General features: G+C 41.7%; 1 protein-coding gene across 1 annotated transcript in view; it reads left to right on the plus strand.

Annotated features, from left to right (window-relative positions):
- The window catches only part of xylt2 (xylosyltransferase II), a 29,894-nt gene extending 23,893 nt beyond the window's left edge, over positions 1–6,001 (plus strand). Inside the window, exon 12 of the transcript XR_007571550.1 lies at positions 5,888–6,001. The gene's annotated coding sequence lies outside the window, so the exon portion shown is untranslated. The remainder of the gene's footprint in view (positions 1–5,887) is intronic.
- The last annotated feature ends 2,334 nt before the right edge of the window (positions 6,002–8,335 follow it).

Here is an 8,335-nt window from a genome sequence, read left to right on the forward strand (position 1 = left end):
GTAATCACATCTCTGCTTGTATTTGTTGTTTTGCCGAGTCACAGCCTGCCAGAAACTACACAGCATACTCGACACAGATGGCTTCACTTTTTGCAGAATAACACAGGCCTGTTGGATCTCAGTTATTTAAATACCCAATAAACTTTTAAGGACTCTTGGGAAATGTGAGACCAGAAGCTGTTTTCAATGAGAAATGTCTTTGAGAATACAATAAAAGGTATAATCCAAAATCTGGCCAGGACAGCTCATTGTTAGGAGGAAGCTTCAAAGGATGTGGTTTTTAAAATTCTGCTTCCTTTTGAGTTAATCTTTATTTTAATGTGAAGGCTGAATGTACAGTTATCAGCATTATAAGACATCTGCTGAATTACTGGGAAACATGGAAGTAAAGACACTTCCTGTTCTCTCTTTCTGCTGTCTCACAGAGAATCCACACAGGGCTGCTCACATTTAAAGAAAATGCTGCTTTTTCTTAACTTACAAGTTGTTTGAGATGAATTTGCATTAAAAAAACGAAACATCTGATAAAGGGCCTCATATTACGGAAGAGTATCAGGGCCATGCATGAGGGGAAATTTTTATTTCGCATTTTGAAAATTAAGTTGAAAAGTCAATAATGAAGTCGGCTCCTCTCCATCCATCCATCCATCCATCCATCCATCCATTTTTAACCGCTTTAACCCCTTCTGGGTCTGCCCCGGGGCATCCTACCACTGGGACGTGCCCCATACGCCTCAAACAGGAGGCGCCCAGGAGCCAGGAGGCATCCTGATCAGATGTCCGAACCACCTCAACTGACCCGTTTAACTTGAAGGAGCAGCGGCTCTACTCTGAGCTCCCTCCAGATGTCCAATGAAATGACACATTTGGAGACAGAGTACCAAAACCTATTACCACACTCTGTTTATGCATTTAAACAGAAATAATTTCCTTGTTACTAAAACTGATTCTGAAGTACTGCTCCTCCGTTTTATCTACAGAAGGCATTTTGTAGGAGCAGTCGTAGTATGTGCTAACGGCACATAAAGGCCTCTAATTTATTTATTAAATTTTTTTGGCACTAATACTGAAAGTTAAACTTTATTCTTTATAATTTTTGCTTCATACTTGTACGCAAAATCTTAAAAAAAGTCTTCTTCCTGTCAATTTTTGCCTCATGCCTTACACTAGTACACTTTGGTATGTTGTTCATCCTGAAATTGTGGACAAAATATACATTTAGCAAACTACGTTTTATTCAACAATCACTAAAAAAAAGTACCAAAAATGTTGATTAAAAAAAAACAAAAAAAAAACACGGCAGGCTATTTAAAGGTCCAGTGTGTAGGATTTATAATAATAATCATATTCATAATAAACTTTATTTATAGCACCTTTCATACAAGAAATGCAGCACAAAGTACTTTACAATAAGGGCAGTATAAGCACCGAGTGTTTCACATGAAAATAGACATCATGAAATCATGGAGACGTAGACATATAGGCTTGTAAAATCATAAATCATAAAATCAAGTAAAACTGCAGCAGCATTAAGCGTAAAAATAACGGGTTTCAGACCTGTATCAGGAAAGTTAGAGCTAGTTAAAGGCTATTATTTTATACTTTTTTATACTTATCCATTGGCACTGTCTGCACTGTGGGTCAATTCAGAGTGAAACGCTGTTTTGATTCTCTGTATGTCTGTTATATAACTGTAGAATTAACAATAAAGCCTCTTGAACCTTGAATCTTGAATCTAGTTAAAGGCTAAAGTGAATAGATACATTTTTAGCCTTCTTTAGAAAAATATTCAGCAAGCTAGCTTCCCTGATATCTATAGGTAGTGTGTTCTATAGCTTTGGGATGTATAACTGACAAAGGCTGCATCCCCGATCTCCTTCCAGCTGTTGGGAACCTCCAATAACCTCAGTCCCAGCCCATGTAGGGCTTTGTACACAAGGAGGAGGAGCTTAAAATCAATTCTAAATGTAACAGGAAGCCAAGCCAAGATTTAGAAACACTGATTTGTAACATGAAAGTATTTTTACTGGTTTTAATCAGCTGGTCCGTTCGTTTTAGAGAGGAAGAGACCTGCGGATAATTCAGCTCCTGGTAAAAAACTCCTGAACAATGAACACTGAAGGAATTCTAACCGGGAGAAGTTTCAGCTGGTTGCAATCTGCAGTCTTTACCACTAGATGCCACTAAATCCCCCTAAATCTCACACACTGTTCCTTTAAGTAGCCGCTGCTGTGTGATGAGTTACGATGATGTGATGATATCCCTTAGTGTAGGTATGTATGATTAAATTATTATCCACTGGATTCATTGTATATACGACAGTCTTGGGTTTCTACTCAGCACTTTCATGGTAACTATCTCATTATGACACGTCTCTGGGGCTTGCTCTTGATGAACCCAAACAACTCTGAGAAGTCTCATGTTGCCATGGAGACATATTCAGGATCTCTACCCCTGCTATAGGTCCCTCGCCACAGTAACCCCTCCCCACCTCCATACATAGATTCAGTTCCACATGTGCTTCCTGGAGATAAAGTGCCCCCTCGCTGCTGCTCTGCTCTCCAACAGCGTTTGTCCTGAGAACGTTTACATGCCGGCATCAAAATTTGATGAAGGAGGTATGAAATAGTAATATGTTGATTTCACAGTGGCCAGCTAAACAGTGCACAAACACAGTGTGAGTCATGCACACAGCAGCTTGCCTCTGGTCTGTATCATTTGTACTTGAGGGCCAATTTGTGCTTGTACCCACTCACACTGCGGGAAAAAAACATTTCCCGTAATGCCTGTTATTCAGAAGTGAAACAATAGCATCTTATATTATTTATACACTGTACATTTTGTTTCGCAAAGGTCACCATCTATTTGCTGGATTTCTGAGGCTTTTATCTGTACTTTCAGCATAAAAGTTGTTGCTTTACTCAGCACTTTGGACGACTACATCTTCAAAGAGAGCTCCACAAATATTCACTTTAAAGCAGCAGATAGTCTGATTTCCATCCTGTATATCTGCTCTGACTGTCACAGTGTTGTTTTTAATGGGAGAGCAAAGTCAAATGTGCAGAACTTGTGGATGTCAGTGATTAAAGTGAACGTATTGCGAGCTGCACAGCGCTGCATGCTGTAATGCTGCGCAGCATGTGGGCTCTTTGAGACTGCAGATAAGAGGCAGGCAGCGGGTCCAGCCTGCTGGAGGAGGAGGTGGAGGAAGAGGAGGAGGGGGTTGATAAATGTCAACAAAAGAGGCAAGCATTTGCTGCTGAGGAGCTCCAGGCTGGACGCCCCCGGCAACCCCCAATGAGATGATAACCATGGCGACAAGGCCGATTGATGCCTATATGTCCAGCGCTGTGGTGTCAAATCAGCAGATCCCTGCTGGGATGACGCATGACCCTCGGCCATGAGAACTGATGGTTATCACACTGGTGCTGACTGTTTGTTTTTAGTATGTGTATGAGATTTGATTTGGCCAACAGTGGCGCAACAACTACTCAGATCTTTTATAAGTATGTAAAACTGAGGGTGTTAAATTTTTTGCGAAATATTAGATCATTTACCTCTTTAAGCCCTTAACAGTTATTTAAAATACTAAACAGCCAGTAACTACAGTTGTCAAATAAATGTAGTGGAGTAAAAAGTACAGTATTTCTCTCTGAAATGTGGTGAAGTAAAGTTATAAAGTGGCAAAAAATGGAAATACTTGTATCAAAATTATACTTAAAGTTCCCCATCCACTCAAAAATGTGTTTTCCCCTAAAATGTCTGACCTTGGCTTTACTGACTTGCATCTGCGCAGAGTTTGTCACTCGAGGGTTGTTTTCACATTCCCCTACTGAAAGATGTGATGTCTGTGCACTTCCCTAAAATCTGAGATTCAAAGGTACGTCAGGCAAACTAGATTAGGCACATCCCTGATACAAAAGCTAGATAGAGAAACATGCATAAAAGGGGGAACAGACTTCAACAAAACACCGGCAAAGAAACCTGAAACCTCCTCCAGGACAGTGTCGGTACAGAGAGCAGAGTTAGCATTAGCATAGTGAAAGTTCTGACAGCAAACATTCTGTCACATGCTAACTGCAAGTTGCAGCAAAACAGACCTATCCCACTCCGGAGTTGGTGAAATCCGGTGCTTGGGTAGTGATTTGCGGTGTCAGACACAGATGAAAAGAGGCGTTGGCATGATACACGGCCGGTCGCTGTTATAGTTTAACTGCGCTTAGCAGCATCAGGGAGAAACCTGGCGGGACAAGAATGAAAGTGAAGGCAGCAACAAACATTGACTTTCACCGGGAGAGCAGTGTTTGCATCTGGTAAGATTATAAAGCAAAGCCCTGTTCTTTTTTCCTAAACCTAACCCATGCTTTTGTTGCCTAAACTAACCATGTGCATTAGTTGTTGGAGGGAAAACCCCCCGCCAATTTACGTTTTTATACTGAAAATTTCCTGTGAAAACGGAAGTGTCATTTGAAAGAAGATAATGTATATAACAGGCAGAACTTGACACTGCATCCCACAACTTCAACAACCAATGCACCCAGGGTACCTTTCACCTGTCATATATGGAAGTGGAAGGTCCATGACTACATGTCGATATGTGACGAGGTTGGAGTGAGAATGTGTTAAGCAAAACTACTTGGTTGGGTTTAGAAAAACATCATGTTTTGGGTTAAAATAAGTGCATCATGGACGGACCTAAGTTGTATAAGGTTACATTAAAAGTCTGTGCTTGTCTGACCCGTCCACCTCCTCTCCCTTTCACCCTGTGCAGACCTTCTCGGTCTTTGTACGATGTCAGTTTCTCTTAGTGTCAAACATTGCCAAAAATGGGTCTACATTTGAGTTAGTTGAATACCCAGTTTGATGCCAAAGGGTGATTTTTGTGTCAGCGGCATGTTGAATTGGTATCAGAGAAGGCAAAGTCCATCTGGGAATGAAATCACCCTGATTAGGAGTGCACGAGAAGAGAAATGGGAATGAGGAAAGTAAACAAAAAGCTAAAGTCAAGAGGCCGCCAGATCTAAGCAAACTTGTTAGGTACGTTTTTTTTAGCCATTGACCTCTTTAGCACAAATGGTTCAGAATTTTATGTGTTATTGTTCCCTGGTGCACGGTAAATATCCTTAGATCTTTCAGCATCAGGTTGTGTTGTTAATGTGCTAATTGGCTAACTAGCACCTTGAATCTGTCCTGTCTGTCTTCCTGTTCCCCCTTTTCAAATGACAAATACAGACAACTGCCGTCTGCTGATATGGGGAGTTATTTCCTCTCACACAAACGCAGAGCGTCCATGCTTGTTGGCCGTTGGCTGTAGTTCTGTGTTTAACTTGGCCGAGACAGAGGTGACACAACAGTCTGCCTTCGTCAGCACAGTTCTTTAATGTTAGTTTGGTGTGTCTGGGCCCTGAGGCTAACACTAGCCATCTTGATGCACACTGCTCTTTCAGCAGGTCAACCTAGTGCGGGCATCAGTAGTAAAAGCGGTAAGAAAAATGTCTGCAAGCAGCGGTGTTAGGCGGTGCTAAGGCCAGATTCAGAATTTCTCAGTCAGGGAGAAAGGGTAGACCTGCTTCCAGCTCTATTTTTTTAACCATGTTAAACAATATATTAATCATAGCAGAGTGTTTTTATATACTTTAAAATGTATCTGTTCCCCTTGTTAGTGTAAGAATGAAGGCAGAACATCAACCTGAGATGTGAGCAGCCATCTCTGATACAGTGGCACAGTTTGAGGCCCAAACACACACAATTATCCTCCAGCATCTTTCCAGTTGCTCTTCCCTCTGGAAGGCATTAACCCATCACATTGCATTAGAGACCACTGAGCAATACACTGAGGGACAGCACAGAACATGTACAGTAACCTACACCATGTGCCCATACACAGTGTACTTGGCCTCAGGCGAGGAGGCAGCAGTGGAAACATGATGTCGCATCTCTCTGTGACTCTGTGCAGACCATCCTCGTGGGGGACAGCGGAGTGGGCAAGACCTCTCTGCTGGTCCAGTTCGACCAGGGCAAGTTCATCCCAGGGTCCTTCACTGCCACCGTCGGCATCGGTTTCACAGTGAGTCCACACTTCCTGTCCTCCACACACCTTCCTGTGCATGTTTTCTCTCCCACCTCCCTCCCTCCCCCTCTGTTATGCTTTTGACTTCACCCAAGTGATGAGAAGGGCACGTCACTGCGATGGGCTGTTTGTACTGAAATCATGATGTGACAGTGAAGCAAACCTTTTCTGTTTCTGTGCTGTTTGTGTGTCAGTGAAGTGCAGCATGAATGTGGTGCTCTCCAGTGTGGGATGTTCTCACTGCATTCATTACGATCCTTAACACTCCGTGTGTGTGCATTATTATGGTTAATGATGCCACTGCTATGATTAAATTAGTGTGAAGACAGTACTGCTAATGAAAGTCGTGGCGGCGGGCTGTTTGCTGCTGGATGTTTGTAACAAAGCTGTTTTAAACAAGAGTGATTTTATGCTGTGTGACATGTGAGGGGGGATTTCATTCTGTGCAGCAAGTGGAGGCAAATGGAGACAGGGAAGATGTATGGCTCATTTAATGTATGAGTCTTCAGCTGTGATAACTTTGGCTTTGTGTCAGTGCCATTAGAGCAGCACAGAGGAGGCAGAAATCTGTGAGAAAGTATAAAATTGGCTTTGCCATTTCGCATTAGCATGAGTTTGTGGTAGTGTATGATTCAAGCTTCAGAAAACCCTGCAGAAAAACCCACCACAGAAACAAAATAAGTCACTCTGCTGCGTACGTCTACAGGATTTAAAGTCAAGAGTGAGACAGCGCCTGCAAATACACTTTGATCTTTTTTTTTTTTTTTACTATATTTTGGTAGGGCTTGGTGAAGATGATTTAAATAAAGTGCCTTAAAGGGACAGTTCACCCTAAAATCAAAAGTACATATTGTTCCTCTTACCTGTAGTGCTGTTTATCAATCTAGATTGTTTTGGTGTGAGTTGCACAGTGCTGGAGATATTGGCTGTAGAGATCTCTGTCTCCTCTCCAATATAATCACACTAACTGGCACTCAGCTTGTGGTGCTCAAAGCACCAAAAAATACATTTGAAAAACTCAACAGCAATGTCTCTTTCTATTTTGTGACAAGAAAATTTTGGTTCAGGGAAATTAAAACAGTTGGTTAGGTTAAGAGAACAAAAAAATACTTGGTGAAGTTTATTAAGAGATCCCAGTTTCAGCTGAAATAACTATGTACAGACTGTAAGTGATGTAAACTTACATAATTTGCATGGTTATATAAAGTCTGTAAAGGCAAATAACTACATTGACTTTTGGTGTCCTGCCAAGCGGCAGCCTCTGAGGCTGAGGAATAAAGCCAATGCAGTAGTGCAGTTCCTCTAAAGGCCAATCAATCCCCACAGACCCCCATGTTAAAATGCCCAACTTAATATCAGACATGTTTACAGCCTGGTACAAAAACGGTTTTGGTCTCGATAGCTAACTTCAATACGGGGGGACTCCTTGCTTCTCACAGTCTTGTCCAAATATGGTCGCTCAAAAAACAAACAAACAAACAACCAAAAAAACAAGTTGGCCAAAAAATGCCAAACTCAAAGCTTCGTAAAGGCAGTCAACAAACCAATGGGTGACATCATGGTGACAACATCCATTATTTTATACAGACTATCTTTCACCAAGTACATGAACGGTAGCCTTCTGGTTGAAAATACATGTTTGTTTGACGCATCCACCCCTTCACCCGCCATATGCAGACTATCTTGCTCTTTATACTTAATTCGCGTGTCCACCGTGACAATTGCCAGTACATTATTTTAACATAATTCATGCTCACCACCACGTAAGCCTTTGTGTCCATTTCACATTTTTCTATGAGACCTGGCTGAGGGAAAAAAAGTTCCTACATGAAACTGCTCACAACAATATCTGTGGATTATCTTGAGTAACAGGGCCATGATTTCTGGAAAGAGACATTGCTGTTGAGTTTTCAAATGTATTCTTTTTTTGCACTTTGAGCACCACAAGCTGAGTGCAATTTGGGGGTGAACTGTCCCTTTAAGGGCACTTTATTTTGATTATCTTTGCCAAGCCCTACCAAAATAAAGTAGATGCACACTTCCCTCTGTGCGGTGATGCTGTTGGCGAGTCTAGTTTGGTAGAAAGAAAACAGTTCCTGCATGAAACTGCTCACACCAACGTCTGTGGATTATCTTGAGTAACATGGTCATTATATCTGGAAAGAGACATTGCTGTTGAGTTTTTCAAATGCAGTTTTAGGCGCTTGTGGCACCACAAGTCGAGTGCCATTTAGTTCCAATATACTGGAGAGAAGGCAGACATCT

Source organism: Epinephelus moara, chromosome 18 (assembly GCF_006386435.1).
Source record: "Epinephelus moara isolate mb chromosome 18, YSFRI_EMoa_1.0, whole genome shotgun sequence".
Lineage (NCBI taxonomy): Eukaryota > Metazoa > Chordata > Actinopteri > Perciformes > Serranidae > Epinephelus > Epinephelus moara.